Source organism: Callospermophilus lateralis, unplaced genomic scaffold, assembly GCF_048772815.1.
Source record: "Callospermophilus lateralis isolate mCalLat2 unplaced genomic scaffold, mCalLat2.hap1 Scaffold_169, whole genome shotgun sequence".
In the NCBI taxonomy this organism is placed as follows: Eukaryota; Metazoa; Chordata; class Mammalia; order Rodentia; family Sciuridae; genus Callospermophilus; species Callospermophilus lateralis.
In genome coordinates, this window is record NW_027512767.1 from 1,231,254 (window position 1) to 1,249,246 (window position 17,993).

General features: G+C 43.0%; 1 pseudogene; it reads left to right on the forward strand.

The window, feature by feature from the left end:
* The window catches only part of LOC143389656 (teneurin-4-like), a 648,816-nt pseudogene that overhangs the window by 535,336 nt on the left and 95,487 nt on the right, over positions 1–17,993 (forward strand).

A 17,993-nucleotide genomic window follows, 5' to 3' on the forward strand; every position in this document is an offset into this window, starting at 1 on the left:
TCATCTCACTGTCCACTCCTTGATGGCTTCTTTGTGTTAATGTCCTGGAAACCCCTTAATGAGATATGGCCTAGTCCCTCCCCGGGGCCTTCTTCTTTAAACTCCGCTTCCCACTCTCTTCTGCCTTTCTGCATGACAGAGGTCAGTCTGACATTTCAGTCTCACAGCCCAGAAGATGGCCCATTCTGTTCAAAAAGAAATCAGAGCCCAAGGATAGCGTATTCTGTTTTCTATCACTTGCTTACAGAATCCTCCGCTTGCCTTTCCAATCTCCAAAAAGTTTATGAATGTTAGACTTTTATAAGATAAAACATCTCAGCTGAGTCCAATAACTAGGGACTGAGGGAAATTCTCCCTTAGTCCAGTCACAGATGATTCATGGCAGGCCTCGTGGGCAGGCTGCGCTACATCAAATGGCTTGTGGATATTCATCAGCCTGGCTTTAAGAAGGTCCCATTTATTTTGATGCCAAGAAGTCAGACTGTCCTCTCTACCTCCCTTGCTCACCCTGTTGTCACTCTTTAAGAACAGATTCCTCCTCGGAGTTGCAGATGTTTTTTTTTTTTTTCCCCTCCAGATAAAAATACATCAAGGTAAATGTGCATGATAGAAGAGGAAGGTTGACAGTCCTAAATACCAGAAAAATGTCATTGGAGAAGTAATGGACTAGTCACAGTGGCGCAGACTTTGGCTCAGAATTCTATTACCCTTCATTGTGTGGTGGGCATTTTCTTTGTCCTTGTCTGATTTTCCTGCATGGCAGCCTTCTCTCTGTGGGTCTGTGCCGTGGCCACCTGCATCCCCATGGGAAACCCAACACCCTGGTGCTGGAGGAACACTTCAGTGACCTTGCAGGATATAAGGGATGGGGGGAAATTCAGAGAAACAGTAGTGGGTGCCTTCCTTTTCCTGTTGAGATAGAAATGAGAAGAACGCTCTTTTAATCTTTGTGGTAACAAGGACTATTTTCTTATGTTTCCAAGAAAATTCACTCATGCAAGGGTGATTTAAGAAAAGAAAAAAATCTGCTGATGTGAAAAGTTAGAATTTTAAAGTGTTAAATGTTCTCTCATTATCAGTTTTCATTATTATGCAATGGGTCATTATCATGCAGCAAGTTCCAATGCTGCAATGTAGTCATAGTTTTTACCCACACCAGAGACTAGGACATTGGCTCAGAGTCCTCCATGCAATGGAAGAAGAAGAGTGGAGGGTCTCTTTACGCACTGCTGCCCTCCATGAACAGGAAGAATGACCCGATTACCTTACAGCAGGAATGAAGAACTCAAAAGAAAAAAATGAAGCTGGGCTCCCTATGACCAATCCCCAGTCTGAGAAGCTTTTTACCCCAATGACATTTCCCAGAGCAGATTATTACAGTAGGAATTAAATATCTGCTTGATTTTTCTCAGAAGAGGTTGGTTTTCATAATAAGAGAGAACTTGATAGTGGCATCATCTTTAATGACAGATTTTAGGTGGGTTTTTTTTGTTGTTGTTTGTTGTTGTTGTTTTTTCAAACAGCAAGACCGTTCACACTGAAACCTAATGCCTTGTGTTAGGAATTACTGTCTATTTGCATCTGGAAGAAAGGTCTTTGGTGAAAGCACTGTGGGAAAACCACATGGTGTCTTAGGGCTCAGTTTCTCTCCCAGTGCAGGTGCATCACAGAATGGGGTGGCCACAGGCATGTCCAGGGATGAGGAATGCCAGCCCTCTCCACCACCCACAGAACTGCACACCCATCAGTCTGAACCCATTCACCTGCTCCTAAAAATATCCCATGAAGAAAAAGCCATTCTAAGCCATCCTTTGATTTTGCTCTTGCTTACTTGACACTAGTAACCCACTGGTACACATGGGACCCAGATTTCCAAGTAGAGAAGTTAAAGTAAGAAGGATTGATTCGGGTCTATCTGTCAAGTATATGGTCAACATAGAGTCATCAAAAACATGTTTTTGGATGTCTTTTCCAGAAATTTTATTGGTCCCTTACATCTGGGGCTTGACCTCTGATTTTCTTAGCAAAACCTGACACTCATGGTTAAATTTAAGAAGGTGTTTAATTTTTCCTATTTCTTTGAAGACACTGCTAACATTTTGAATCAATCCTGTGATGATTACTTTACTCACCTCAGTGCCCCTCATCTATGAAGTCTCAAAACATGTGTGGGAAGTGCCAGCTTCTGATTACATTTATAGAATTCCAACCTTGACCCCAAAGCTGTGATTGTTCAAGATGCCAGATATCCAGAATTATTTCCTCAACTTCAGGAGAGCTATCCAAATCACATAAAACCTAATTCTTAAACATAAGCCTCCTCTGGGAGTAAAGATCAAAATAAAACTCTGATGATGCAATTACTTGAGTGAGCACAACCAGACTTCACCTTGAAGGGAAATTATAGAGAAGGCCACAGAATCTTTGGCAGCACTCGTCCACTTTGGAGTGGTAGCTTTCAGGCTTCTTTTTTGTAACCAGACAATCCTTAACCAATAGCTCACAAGTTGCTCTCAGGGATTTAGCCTGTGTGATAGCCCTGTGCTTATCCTTTCCTCAGAAGCATCTCCTTGCAACAGTACCTGTGATCCCACAGGACAGATGCTGACAAGAAGAGAGAAGGAACGTGCTACTCTCAGAGGGAAAGTGTGATTGCCAATGGCTCTAGAGAGCTCAGCACCTACATGGTAGGGCTGGGAATCAAGGAAAGCTACTGGGCTCCTTGGGTTCCTCTCAGGGTGGCACCATTCACCACTTTTTCACCAGTTCTTTATCCAAAGAAAGAAGAGCATGAATGTGTCTAAGATCTTAACAAGAACATCTCCTGAGTGGCTTGTCATCACCTGAAAGAAGATCAGATGATTGTAACCTGTATGCACCACCTGCTGTGTTGATCTCCGTTTCATCTGGCCTGACATGGACCAGTGATGCAACTATTAGAGTTTACCAGAGGCTCCTGGATCATAAGAATGGAAAAGCCACTTTCATGTCTCCACAACCTTTGACAAGAGCCCTAAAGCTTCTTGGAATTGTCCTGAAAGAAAGTCTTGGAAACCTCTGTTGGCACAGAAGAGTCTTGTGGGTTGTCTTAGAGATGCCAGTGACCTAGGCCTCCCAGATCAACCTCATGCCAGAGGTTCACAGTCTTTATAATACATAAGCTGTGTGTCTCCACTATCTCCAGTTTCTTACCTAGAGAGAAGAAGATGTAGGAACCTACAAAACATGCCTGCAATGTCAAAAAAATAAGTATGACCCATGAGAAAAATGACTCTACTGCCATCATCTTCATCCTGAAGTCCTAAGAGAAAGATGCAGAGGATTTTGTGAAGTCTAGAATTCACCTCCCAGACTTTGCATCATTTTTTTCTAAAAGCTGGTAGGTACTTTAAAATTATGAATTTTAAAAGGATTATACTCAAAAGCATACATGTTCGGATTTTTAAGCAATCACAGCGACAGCATGGACTTCTGTATATGTCTTATAAATAAATGACATTGGACTTCAAAGACCCAGTTGTCACTTCCATTTTCAATAGCCTGAGATAAGAAAAGTCTGTTCCATTCCCAGAAATCTCTTGGACTCGGTGTTGACTGGCTGTTATCAGCTTTTGGATTCACAGAGTGGCTTGAAGTCTCTTTATGGCAGAGGAATCCCTTTTGATTTGTGGAGTCAGGGTTTGAAGTTTTGAGTGTTCCTGCTTATCTTCTGAAAAGCCACAATGTTGATTGTAACCTGAGCCTGCCTGTCACTTCCACTGGCTTCTGTTCCTACCTGCAGTCAAGAGAAATTAGCAAGCACTTTTTAAAGATATTAAAAAAAGATTTACACTGAAAGGAGAGCTTTATTACTATATAATTTTTGAAAATTGAATGGCATTTGAAGAGAGAGCACTCTCTGAAGTCAGACCATGGGTTTTGGGAGAATATTCTGTAGAGTGGATAGAACCTTCACTGACCACCAGAGCCATGATACCACCATTAAGTTTGAAGACAATCAGGAGTGTTTTCTCTCTGGAGAGCTCCCTCAAAGTGGGTGACACACAGCGGTGTTGTCCTTTGGATCCCAGTGATGGCGTCTACTCCAAGCTTGCCATCCCTGGGAGGGAACCCTAGGCTCACTTCACCCCTTCTGTAACTGGGTTCAGAGTTCTTTTAAGTACTTATGATTAGGACAGAAACTCTGGGTTCAGAGTTCTCTTAAGTACTTATGATTAGGACCTTCCAGAAACTCTGGGTTCAGAGTTCTTTTAAGTAATTATAATTAGGACCTTCCAGAAACTCTGCAGATGAAAACTGAGAAAACCACCTGAATCCCCAGTGTTCTTGCTCTTTGAAGGCAAAGCTCCGTGACATCCTGGGAAATGATGTCTAAGAAATTTTAAACTACTTTGCAAAATGTGATGAGTAAGCGCAACTAAAACTAAAGTGACAGATGAACCAAGCATCAAGGAAGTCTTAAGTCTTCCCCTTAGCCAGAGATGCTCCCTAGGCTGTGGTTCATGCGGGCAGTCCTGTGTTTCATTTTCTCATGAGGGTCCTTCCTGCTTGGCATTCCACAGCTTCATCTATCCACTCCTGCTTGATAAGCCACGCTCCTTCACATTCCCTCCTGATATCCTGCTCTCATGGACTCCATGGCATCTCTAAGAATGAAGGGATGCATGCAGGCCCTGTTCATTTCCTATTCCCAATTTTCCACTTGGCTATGCACCTCCAGGAACACATCTTGAAACAGCAGTACATGGACACCTGAACCAAAGAACGCACCTTTTGTCCACCAATCTTTTGAGGCCAATATATCTTGATAAACAGCAACCATCTCTTGACTAGCCAGAGGACTGAAAAATAGAACTTAATTTTTTTATGAAAAGAGTAATAACATTTTTACAGTATATAGAATACTAGGGCTTCCAGATTAGGTCACGCCACTGCAGTCCAGCCCTATTTTGGGGATTTTTTATTCCTGTGTGAAATTGAGCTGAGGATGGGGTGCAGCCTGGCTGAAGGTATCAAGGGGCTTTAAAGGGGAGAGTGCCATCTGCCTGGCATTTGTGGAAACACATGAAAAGGAGGCACAGGAAGACAGGGAAAGGGAAGCTCCTCAAAGGGAAAGGCAAAATGGATTAATGATTTATGCTGGGACTGGAGAGACAGCCCTGCTCTGAACACACAGGCAGTGGCTTGCTTATATGCACATTGAGTTCACATCAAAGCAATGTTTGGCACCCAGCCCCATAACAGGCAAAATCTTAAATGGCCAAGTAATTCTAGGCTTGGACACAGCCCTGCCAATGTAAGACAAAGCAGGCAGCACTGTATCTTTGGAGTTAGTAAAACACTGACTTGTGGTCAGGTTTTCTTTTTCTGGTGTTCCACCATGACATCCATTGATCTATACCTCACATTCTATGGAAGGTGCACAAAGTAGGAATGCATCTTACTTGAACACCAAGCATTCTGCATTCAAGTACATATGGGCACATGTGTACATGAAAAATTCAAGAATGGCAAACAGACAAGCTAATGGTATATTTGACCAAAGACTCAACCCACTCTTTCTAGTACATTTCAGAAATGATTCAAATTTTGCATATTTCTAAATCCCAGCTTCTTGGGAACACCTCTGCCTGGACAGCTTGTTCTTAGTATCGCTGCTTCCCCTTGGGGGAGGTTGGATGATGCTCTGGGTAGACAAGGGCAAGTTCTAGTTTTCCATAAACTTGGATGAACCTGACGGAGCAGGAGTGTGGCCACTTTTGCAGCTTCCCATCCTCCTTTCCCCTGTTTTCCTTTTCCATGTGTCTTCTTGATCACATTGACAAGTGCCTGGATCCCAGAATGAGCCCATGTTCCTTTGGTCTTTCCTGGAGAATGTGCTTGCTCTCCTTCCTCTCCCCTGTCATCTTATCTTTGGGTTTTTTTCCCCCCTCCATGGCAGGGGGACCTCCCCCTGTGTCTCCCTAGCACCTGGCATGGTCATGTGGCAGGCAGTACTGCACTTACTGGGTCCTACCTTAAATGTCCTGTCTTTTATCTCCCAAGCTCACTATCTGGATAGGGTAGTTAAAGGTATGGTCTTCCTTCCTCTATTTTCCTGTTGTCTTGTGTGTGTGTTTGTGATGAGCATAAAAGAAGAAACGTGTATATAAAAATGTATATACACCCCATAAGCATGAAGATGTCTGGACACTGCCACATCCCCAGCTTTGTCACAGCATCCACTGCCCAGCGGGGATGGGTGTTTGGTCTCGAGGTGATTGATATACCTGGAGTGTCATTCTCTGCCTAAGCTGCTCAGATCTGTTTGTGACATCACCACTGTGCTGTTGTCCTTCCCCCCAATACATACACCCTTCACCTATTCCATCCCATCTCATGTCACCCTGCCAATCCTTATGGCTCCTGGTCCATCAGAATTAAGATGCTGGGAACCAGCCTGGGTGGCCTGAGAGAGGAATAGACCCAAGAGCGAGCTAAGAAACTGTGAGGACTATATGCTCTTGCAGTCATGTTTATTCATCCAGCAGCCACCTAAGGTGCACCTACCGATTACTAGTTACAGGGGCCAGGCTCTGGAGACAAGGGGAAACAGACTCTGGCCTCAGGGAGTCGGGGGGCGGTCTATTTGTTTGTTGTTTGTTTACTTTTTCAGAGAAGACCTGGCTTTGGTAAGTTTTGTCTTTGAAGAATATTCCCTAAAGGCAAAGTAATTCATGACATTTTAAACATTTATGTGAATTTGGTGATGCCTAAATTTCCAAATTGGCCTCACTGCTCTAAGACTATGTCTGAGAATGATCAGGTATGTGATAGGACAATGAGGTCCCCAAGGAGACAGATCATGTCATATTAATCTTTTCCTCATCAAGCCCTAACTTAGCACCCGGTACAAAACATATGCTCACCAGTTGAGGACAGGTATTTTGTAGTCCGAGTGTGGGGATTTTAATCCCAGATCCCACACTTGACAAACTAGGTGACCCTGAGCAAGTCACTTCACTTGAGTCTTCTCAGGGTTAGCATGAGGGTTGTGAAACAATGAATGTCAAGTGCTTGGTGCATTGGCAGGAATGATGCTTGGTGAACATGCTATTATGCTATTTTATCATCGCATTCTTATTCTCACCTTTCATTTGGAGGACTTCATTAGCCAGATTAATTTTTTAATTAACAGAAAAAGCAAAATTGTTTTTTAACAAGAGATAACAGCTAATTTAAACTACGTGGAAAGGGTTTGGGAGAATGATAATGGACCCAGGCTTTGCTGGGACATCTTTGCCAGATACAGCACAAGAGCCACTAGGACCCATCAGGTGATAAGAGGCAAGCCTTCTCACCACTCACGTGTTGGCCCTCAACTGACAATAAAATCATTCCAGCAGGAAAGACAAGTGCCTCTGAGCATTTTGAAAACAGATTTGACACATTATTTTCATCAGAGAAATCTTCAGGATGGATAAAATTTAATAATGGAATTATTATTTGATGGAATTTTTCCTACTATGTGAAGTTGTTTTTTTATGAGGCTTGAGATTTGTGAATGTTTTTAAGAGAACAGATATGATTATACCCATTTGATTGAAAAAGGAAACTGAGGGAGTCATATGACTCCTCCTAAATCACACCCCAAGAAGTGGTTGAGCCGGGGCTTTGGAGTTCTCAACCCAATCCATGTTTCCAACACTCTACCTCCTACCACCATAAGTCACTGAAAATGTCCCACAATTTCTAACATTTTATCCTTCAAACTATACCTTCCAAGCTGCATCCTTACAGGGAAGTGGCCTGCATCTTATCTCAAGCCAACTGTTCTAATCCTTAGTTCCAAAATACCATCACCAGACCTTTAGTTGGATTAGGTCAGTGAATCATAACTTGCTTTAAAAGACAAATGTTTCTTGGCAAAATCTAGGTCTGAACCCAAGCCACCATCTGGCTGACATTCTGGTATAATGGGTACTAATTCTAAACATGAATTCAGAGACCTATACTACACAAGGTCAGGACTTGTCTAGAGCACATATTTTGCAGTTCAAAGAAAAGCCCATTTTTGTTCTCTCTTTCCAGTTGCATTGGTAGAGAATATTGGTAGCAATACTCACTCAACAAATATGTTGAACTGAGGTTTGTCCAGCTTCAAAGTAACCACCATTATAAAAAGTCCCCACCATGTGGTTTTTATTAAAAATTCAGTCTTGAATAGTATGAAATTAGAACTTCTCTGAAAATCAGGACCTGAAAATTTTAAGTGAATACTGCCCTTAAAGAAAGGGTCCCTACACTCAGAGTGCCCGAAGTCAACAGAAAAACACAAAAACAATTCCAACAAGTGTGGTGAGAGTTATGATAGGGATCGTGAGGGCCAGAGAAAGAGACCCCCACCAGATTAGGCAGGGGCCTTGCAACTTGTGGAATTCAAGCTAGATTATAAGAGAGCCACTGAAGATTTTTAAAAATCAGGATAACACCATTTGTGATTTGGAAGGATCAATCTGGCCCTATTGTAAAAGAAATGGAGGGGAGGGGGGACCAGTGTTTCTAGGGACAAGAAGACCAATTAGCAGATTATTTGCTAGCATCTAAGTAAGAAAAGATGGTGACCTGGAGAAGTGCATGTCAAGATGAAAAAGTACAAGAGGACCAGAAGGAAAACCTAAAGAAAGGGGACAATTGATATAAGACATGTGTATCGCATAGCCCCCTTGCCACTTCACTGAAAAATAAATACCTCTAAGGATTCTGAGAGTCTTTTAGTCACACCAGATCCTAGCTGCAATGGGGCTTCTTCATAGGCCTAAGCAGGATGTTGAAGATAAAGCAATCCCTTGTCATTTAAAGGGCAGTGCTTCTTTCTAAAAGCCCTTCTCTAAACCTTAAAATTACATTATTTTGGCTCTAGCAAACACGCCTGGTGTGAGTCCTTCCAGAGGGGATTGTTGATGTTACTCGGCCTCTCTGAATTATTGATGAGTTTCAGGTTTGTGGAATTAATGAGTTTCCGCCATGGGGAAGGATGGGCATATCACTTTAAGAAAGTCAGCAGGTTGCCCTGGAGGAGGCTTCCTCATTCTTGCTAATGGGGGCGTGATTATCCCAGAAGCCAAGTGTGGGATGAGAGGGAACTTCATTCCACCCACAGATACTCCAAGGTCCCTCTGAAACCAATGGGACAGTGCAGGTCCTCCGGGTGTAATTTGGTCCATTTGAAGAAACTGACTATGGAAAAAGTATCCCTGTGGTTCCATATTGAAAGCTTCCCTTTCCTTCCCTGGGAACAACTGACCCTGCAGACAGCCTCAGAGTCACGCAGAATGTGCACATTAGGCACCCAGAGAAGTGCACAAGAGCAGGGCTCCCAAAGTGGGGGTCATGGAATAGAATATTACAGGGTTATGTGGAAGAAGAATTCTGAAGTCAAATTAGAAAATGCTCCAATAATCAAATAAGCAGGTTTCTTTAATAAACATAGTGACATTCAGTGTGACTTTCTAAGATAAAAATATGGAATGCAATATTTTCTGACCTTTTTGATTACAAATGTCTCTTTCTGAGGACCTCTTAGAACTAGTATTTCACAAAATTCACTATAAGAAGTATTGTTTAAGATTGTAAAACCGGGCTAAGGTTGTGGCTCAGCGGTAGAGCACTCGCCTAGCACATGCAAGGCCCTGGGTTCGATCATCAGCACCACATAAAAGTAAATAAAGATAACTGAGTCCAACTACAACTAAAAAATAAATATTGAAAAAGATTGTAAAACCAAATTTAAATCCTGCCTGGAACAAAGCAAGGTATAGATAGAATATAAAATTCTTGATATATCTCATCTCCTTATACCCATAAATTAACACAAGGTCTGGCATCCAGTAAATGCTGAGTTGAATTTAAGCATAGAAAAATATTGAAAAAGATTGTAAAACCAAATTTAAATCCTGCCTGGAACAAAGCAAGGTATAGATAGAATATAAAATTCTTGATATATCTCATCTCCTTATACCCATAAATTAACACAAGGTCTGGCATCCAGTAAATGCTGAGTTGAATTTAAGCATAGAACCACTGATCCTAATGATGTTTTGACCTTTACTATTGGGTCAGTTGTTCTAGAAGGACATAATAGATCATCTCGTCTAAAATTATAAATTAAGAAATTGAGACCAAAAGAGGAAAAGTTGACTTCCCAACTCCCACAGGTTAGACAGAGGGACCAGAATCTAGCTCTTTTCTCATTCATTGGTTCATTTCACCAAGTACATATTAAGTGCCTACTATGTGCAAGTACTGGATTAGGCCCAATGATAGGGTTTTGTTTGTTTGTTTTTTGTTTTGTCTTGGTATGGGGGATTGAACCCAGGGGTGCTTAACCACTGAGCCACATCCCCAGGCCTTTTTTATATTTTATTTTGAGACAGGGTCTCACTGAGTTGCTTAGGGCCTCGCTAAGTTGCTGAGGCTGGCTTTGAACTTGTGATCCTCCTGCTTTAGCCTCCTGAGCTGCTGGGATTACAGGTGTGTGCCACACCCCTGGCCTGAAGTTTTCTTTTTGAAGTTTACATTCTAACTGAGGGAGTGAAACCATTAAACTAATTGCATTATTCACTTAAGAATATTTAAAATAATTTCTAAGAGAAATTATCTGCTAGGGAAGCATGAGATGGTAGGTCTGGTTCTGGGACATATGGCCCTGCCCTCTGCATTGCATGCTGACCCCAGGACCTTGTCACTGGGTTATCTCCTCTCTTTAGCAAGGTTTGTACTTCTGAAGACCATAGATTCAGAGTCAAACATTGACACAGTTTGGAGTCATACAAAGTTTTTTTAAAAAAATCGAATAACAGCTGCCATTCATTAAATGCCTATTTATGATACCCACTGTGCTAAATAAGTGGTGCATGTTATCTCATTTAATCATCTCATCAACTCTTTGAATTGGGTATTATCTCCATTTTACAGATGAGAAAACTGAAGCTTAGACCTAATTTGCTAGTCATCACATGAGTAGGAAGTAAAACAATGGCACTAGAATTTGAAATAAGGTTTGTCCAGCTCTGAAGTCCCTACTATTATGATACACGGCTTTTATTAAAAATTTAGGATTACATAGGATGGAATTGGAATTTCCCTGAAAATCAGGACCTGAAAATTTTTAACAAAAGTTAGTTACTTTAGAAATAATCTATTCAAAATACCTAGTGCAGCAGCCAGCCATAGTAGATCCCCAGCCTATGATCACTGTCCTGAAGAGTTTCAACCAGGAGTTGGCATATTACAGCCAATACACCATATCAGGCCCATTACTTGCTTATGTAAATGAAGTTTTACAGAACACAGTGGTGCTTATGCATTTATAAATTATGTGCATCTGCTTTCAAGCTACAGTGCCAGAGTAAGTATTTAGAACAGATTCCCTATGGCTCACAAGGCTAAACTTATTCTGTGTGGACCTTCACAGGACAAGTTGGCTCATTCTGATCTAGGTAACTGCCTCTGTTTCCTATTTTGTTTTCTGAGCTCTACCTGAGGTTAGAATAACAACTTAGGATATGATATACCTTCTCCCAAATAGAAAGAAAATAAAGGGAGGTAGAGGGTTTTGCTGTGTACCAGGTTTCACGCATCATGTATTCCTGGTCTTAGCCATCCCAGTACCACTGCATGACAAGTAAGAAGAAAGTGAATAACATGCTGAATCACAGCCACTGGGTGGTAGACCCAGCCTTTGATATGGCTCCATACTTGTGCTGTTAGACAGAAGATGTTCTGATAGGAGGATATAGCAGACTACAATAAATCAGTTTGCCAACATTTTTTTAAATTTATTTTTTAGTTGTAGGTGGACACAATATCTTTATTTTATTTTTATGTGCTGCTGAGGATCGAACCCAGTGACTCATGTGTGCTAGGTGAGCACTCTACCGCTGAGCCACAACCGCAGCCCAGTCTGCTACCATTTTTAAAGATCAGACCATTCTTCCTTCAAGACTAACCCAAATATAAATGAGCTTTAATTAAAAGCAACTCCCAGCTGTATGGACAAAAATTTAAATAAGACTAATTGGGGACAGGGAGACTGCAAATGCTTAAATCACTAGAGATGGCCAAAGCTGACTGTTGAGACGGTGTCCCGGTAACCCCTGCACATCACAGCCCTTCTCCTAGGACCCACATTCACAACTTCCTTTTTAATCACTTTTGGGGGTGGCCATGCTGGTGGTTTCCCTTCTTTCCCAATAGCTCCTACTGTGCAAAGATCACATATTCTACATCTGCTCCTAAACCTCTAGAGGAATACCTCCTAGGCTTGGAGAAACACTCAAAAGTTGTTTCTTCCTTTACATGGAAAACATAGTGCCCAGATTGATCGGTCTCTCTGTTGCCCATCTGAAGTGAAAATGAACATGTTCTTTTCTTTGCCGTTGGAGTATCAGTCAACAATCAAAAGTCCTTAGAGCACTAAAGTTTTAGACTCACCACCTGGTCCTAGAGTCAAAAAACCAGCACAGAATAAATATTGCCTGGCCATCTTGATTAAGTCACCTGCAGCCCTTGCAGATGGCTACACCTGTTCAGTTCCCATATCTTTTAAGTATCTCTTAAGATACTTCACAGTGAATTTTTGTGCTTATTCAAATTTGCATCCTTTGATAGACTACATGCCCCTCAAGAATAAGATCTAAGTCTTATTCATCTCTGAGCCTATAGCACTAACCTGGAGAAGGTGCTGAATAAGTGACAGGTGGGCAGATAGATATACAGATGCACAAAATAGAAGCAGAGCAGCCTACCTGAGCCTGCATTGGCACTTGCTGACAGCACAAGTTTGTCTATCTCACCATAGTTATGGAGCACCTCTGGGTGCAGAGCCCTCTTCAAAGTATAACATAGATAAGGTGGTAAGAAAAAGACATAAGTCCTCAAAACAAAGACAGTGGCTTAGGGGAAAATAGAAGAAAATAAGTCAAAAGCCTGAGGTCCAATAAAATTGACCTAGTAACAAGAGTTGAAAAAAGAAGAACCCTTTAGAGTTGAGTCCAGAAGTGCCAAGGGACAAGAGGAATAAACAGAGAGATGTTTCCTTTGTTCCAGACAGCAGCCAGAACAAAGGAAGCACAGGAGAAGGAATAAGTAGCAAGGCCTGTGCAGAAACTCCTCTGGTCAGATTGAGCCAGGCCTCCACCCACTGTCTGCAGCCCCAGAATCCAATCACCATGAAGGGGAGAGCTGTAGATGCAGAGGGTGTGGGTTCCAGACCTATCCCTGCTACTTCTGCCTGCTACCTTAGCAAATCCCTTTGCCTCTGAGTCTCAGTTGCCTTCTCTATGAAGTGGTAGGCCTTAATGCCACCTGCCTTCCTGGTCTACTGTGGCACTGATGTGCTAATGGATGTGGAGGCACAGTGTGAGTTGCTGGCAGAGTGGCTGCATGGGAAGGCAGTCAGTGGTGCATGGGCAGACCTCGACTCTGTATCCTTTGTCTTGCAGAGGGTTGTCCTGGGTTGTGCAATGGCAACGGCAGATGTACCTTGGACCTGAACGGGTGGCACTGCGTCTGCCAGCTGGGCTGGAGAGGAGCAGGCTGTGACACTTCCATGGAAACCGCCTGTGGAGACAGCAAAGACAACGATGGAGGTAGGGCTCTGGCACCCATGGGCCCTGGAAGCTCCAGGGGCAAGTGCCGTTACTGAGTTAACAGGCTTCCAACACCAGCTGTGCAGTCGGCGGGGGCGGGGGATGGGGGGGGCGTGCACCGGCAAGCAAGAACCATTCATGTGGCTTAAGGAGTGAGTACAATCTCACTAGTTGTTCCATTTGGATTCGTTAAAATTAACTAACATAAATGAAATTAATTGACATCCAGCAGCCAGGATAGAGAAGAAGGAAGAAGGTACATAGAAAAAAAGAGTTTTCCCATAATTCAACAGTGGGATGAGTTGCCTGGCAAAGTTATGAGCTCCTCCCTGGAGGTGCTAAGAAGAAGTCATCCAGTTCTGTGTGGCAGAAGCTGTTGAGGCTGCTCCTCCCGGGAAAGGACGTTGAATTACTTTTGATGAAGGGCTCTTCTCTGATTTGGAGAACACCATTACCTCCATACCCTCTGTCCCTCTGGGTATGCCAGAGAATTTGCCTTTGCTTTGGATTTTTTTCAAGTGCTAGATAATTAAAACCCAAAGAATGAGAGGCTAGTCTAAGACCTGGGTTCTAATTCCAGCTCTGACTTTGACTCCCTGTGCAATCCTTAGTGAGCTACTTATTGTCTCTGGGCTTCATTCTCCCTATGTAGAAGATGGAGCAGTTGGACCATGAGGGCCATTCCAGTTTTTATAATAGACATACAATTAGGCTTCATTTCTCTGTTGTATAAACTTGCATAAATACAACCAGAATGTATTCTACTTTGCCACCTGGATGATGCCTGTTCTATGGATCTCAAGGGATTATTAGGAAAAGAAAAGGATAAAGATGTGGAAAAGAACATCAGGACAATTAACCATTCTTTTCTAATGATGGCCCAACTGTTGTCTGGAGTTGTTTCTGCAGCTACCTTTTCTTTATACCAAGGTACTTTCTAGTATACTACAGAGTAGTAAGTCAACAAAGCAGAAACTCAGCACCCCAATCTTTGGAAATTTTTTTCCTAGGGTATTTCTAAAATCTGAAAGCATTATAAGAATTAGAAAGCCAAGTGTGTAATATTGCTCTGGTTCATTTGCAGCCAGAAATGGCTGTTTTAAACGACTGGTTATTATCTGAGATTCCCTTCAGTCCTTCTGCCTACTGCCCAAATCCAGAAGGCAGCCAGGCCTGATGCACACAGGTCTGGGCCTAGTGGAGTAACTGTCAACCAGGAGCTTGGGACTGACATTGGTCTTAATAGCAAGACAGACAGTAGGTGCATGTTCTTCTGAGATCTTACAGTATTGAAATGGCCCATAATCAACCTGAAACTTGTGGAGTTTATTAATTCTTGTGCTGCATAAATATCCAGAGTTTCTATGATGGGACTAGGACTTTTGCCAGGTACACAGATGATTAAGTCCTGTCCCTGTACCCCAGGAGCTCAGGTGAAGGAAAGAGGCCCAAAGTTGAATGTTCTTGTTCTGTGATAAGTGCTGTTATGGGGTTTTATGTTGGTTGTTGTGGGAGTAGGAAAACATTCATCAGGAAGTTGATACTTGAATAGAAAGGAGTTTCTTGGAAAGGAAAGAACTTTCCATTTAGAAAGACCATCATGGGGAAAGTCAGGACAGAGCAGGGAAGGGCATTGAGAATTCCTGCTTTCAGGCAAGATAAAGAATGATCTCATTTGCTCTTCATAGGGAAGAGACATCAGCCTATATTATCTTCATGATTTGCCCAGCACCCCCTTCCCTTTGCCTTTGTGGGCACCATGCCAATGATGAACAGTCACACCCTTGTAATAGAGGAGAAGGGGAGAGCAGCCGCACCATGAAGTCATTCCCTTCTCAAGAGTTCAGTATCTTGGCCAACGCCTTCAAACAGCTGTTGAACATCTGGGCAGTAAAAAACTGAATGTATTTGGGAAATGTGGAGAAAGAGCACACTCCCCTCTAACACGCATGCAAGACTGGCTTATAGAACAGGGTTCATTTATTCTTTGCTTGAAATCCAATTCCAGTATAACTTGTCTGCCACACTTCAGAGCCAGCCCTCCCAGCACTGGAGCCCACCACTGCTTACATATGGCCTGGGCACACAGTAGCCCAAAGCCCCACTGCTTTGGTGGAAGAGCCTTTTGTCATAGGAAATGGAGCTAAGCCCAACCCCAGGGGATTGGATCCCACTCCATCTGCTCTCAGAGGTGAGCCAGCAGGAAGTAGAAAAGAATGATCAGAAAATCCCCAATTGTAGGAAAATATACCTCTTACATTTTTTGGAGCATGTTAGGAACTGAAATGAGTTTTTACATCCATTTTAGCAACGTTATACAATAGCATGGAAATGTGATTTCATTTACTGCCTCAACAAATGTAAACTGAGTATCTACACTGCACCAAGACCTGTCCAGTGTACTAGGATTTCAGAGATAAATAAGACACAGACCCTGCCTGTGCCAAGTTCGTGATCTAGAGGGGGAGAAGAGGAAACAGCAGGTAATTGCAATACAATGAGATCCTGTGTTGAAAGAGCAGCCACTTATTCACCTGATGTTATCAGGTGTCTGGGTGCCCTCCTGGAAATAGTAACATGGTCCCTGTCCCAATGGGCTTCCAGTCCAGCCAGGAAGAACTTCCATGAGTTGTTGTGATTAGAAATACAACCATCTGGGTAGGATGGATTATCAAGAATTTTTGGCCTTGTGTTCTCAACTGTGAAATGAGGAAACATCTCACTTTGAGATCCTCTTGATTCGGTGATCTCTCCATCCATTGGGGAAGACCAGAGGAAGGTGCAGGGGGGCCCTGCTTCTCAGGGGGCACATATGAAATAGATATAGGACCAGAGACAGGCAAAACTCATCCTCACTGGCCTTGCCCACAGAGACAGTCTGGGAAGGGAAAACAGAGTGCCCTACATGGGGAACGTGAGCGTGGGCCACATATATCATCGGGCTCTTTTCAGTGCAGTTGAGCACCACACGTTTTGGGCCCCTGCTGTCAACAAGGCCCCGTGCTCTTTCCTGAGGGGATATGAGGACCAGTGAACATGGCCCAGTCTTTCTCCTTCAGGAAGCTCACAGTCATTTGGAAGAAATTGTCATTCAAATGACTAAATCTAATGGAGTCAGAATGAAATAAGTGCTTTTATTTCAGCCATGACAGTGAATGCAGCGTAATCCCAGATACATAATTTAGAGTGGAAGGAAATAGTGTTAGAGTCTTGCTGAGTGGTTGTTCATGGTTGAAATGACTCAAGGGCCTGGAGAAGGAATTAGCAGAGTTTAATGTTGAGTAACAGGGCCAGAAGGGACATCTGGGAAATCAACTTCAGCTCCTCCTCCTTCTCCCCTGCATGTTACAGACAGGGAAACTGGAGCCCAGAAAGGGGAGGTGACATCATATACTTCACAGTCACACGGAAAGTCATTAACACAGACCAGACCAGACTCAAACCCCAAATGCGAGTCATGGCACATGGCCTGGTGAGCCTGGAGCACCCCACCTTCTCCTAGTGCCCTCTCCTCCTAGAAATGCAGTGAGTGCTCCTTAGACTAAGTGGGCTGTGGCACAGTACAGTCACTCAGGTGTCCTTTTACAGCGTGCCAAGCAATTGTTCATCCACTGAGCCACACTATGATGGATGTGGTATGATTATCCCCTTTCTATTTCCTTATCATGAGGAAAAGAGGCTTCCTCATGTGTTGCCCAGGTCATGTGGGTAGCCAGTGGCAAAATATGCTGCCATCTGAGCAGAGCTTTTCACTATGCCAGACCTCAGACGTGTGGCTCCATCAAAAACCACTGCGGTCCCTCATTTGTCAGATAACTCCCATTTTCTCTTCTTTCCCATCTTGGTAGGTTTAAAGCAACCCTTTTTTAAATTAAACTTGAATTTCAAGGTTCATTGAGAATACTGTTGAAGGTTTTTTAAACTGTGAGACAAAAAAAAATGTTATTCAATGTGGCTGAGTTGGGAGCAGCTTTATTGGTTTGTTTTTGTCTTCATGTATGGTCATTGTCTGGATTTAAAAATGGAAAACAGATCCTGGATGTGACTTAGTAAGTGCCAGTCTCCTGATTTTTTATTGGAGCTGCCCATACATCCAGCAAATGGCCAGATTTCACCCTGGGGGAACTAAGTGGTAAGAGGGGCCAGCGGAGCAGGCACAGTGCCCCTGACTCACCCCCTCAATGTGAATCCCTCCCTGTGCCCCACTTGCCAAAGACAGTGTGCCCTGTTCTCATGGCACCCTATTTGTGAAGCCCTTGTTGAAGTGCTGTCAAAAGCATCTTCTCATTAGATGCACACTGACCCTCTCACAAAGATGCTCTTATGCCCATTTCAGAGATGGTCAAAGAGTGGCCCTCCTAT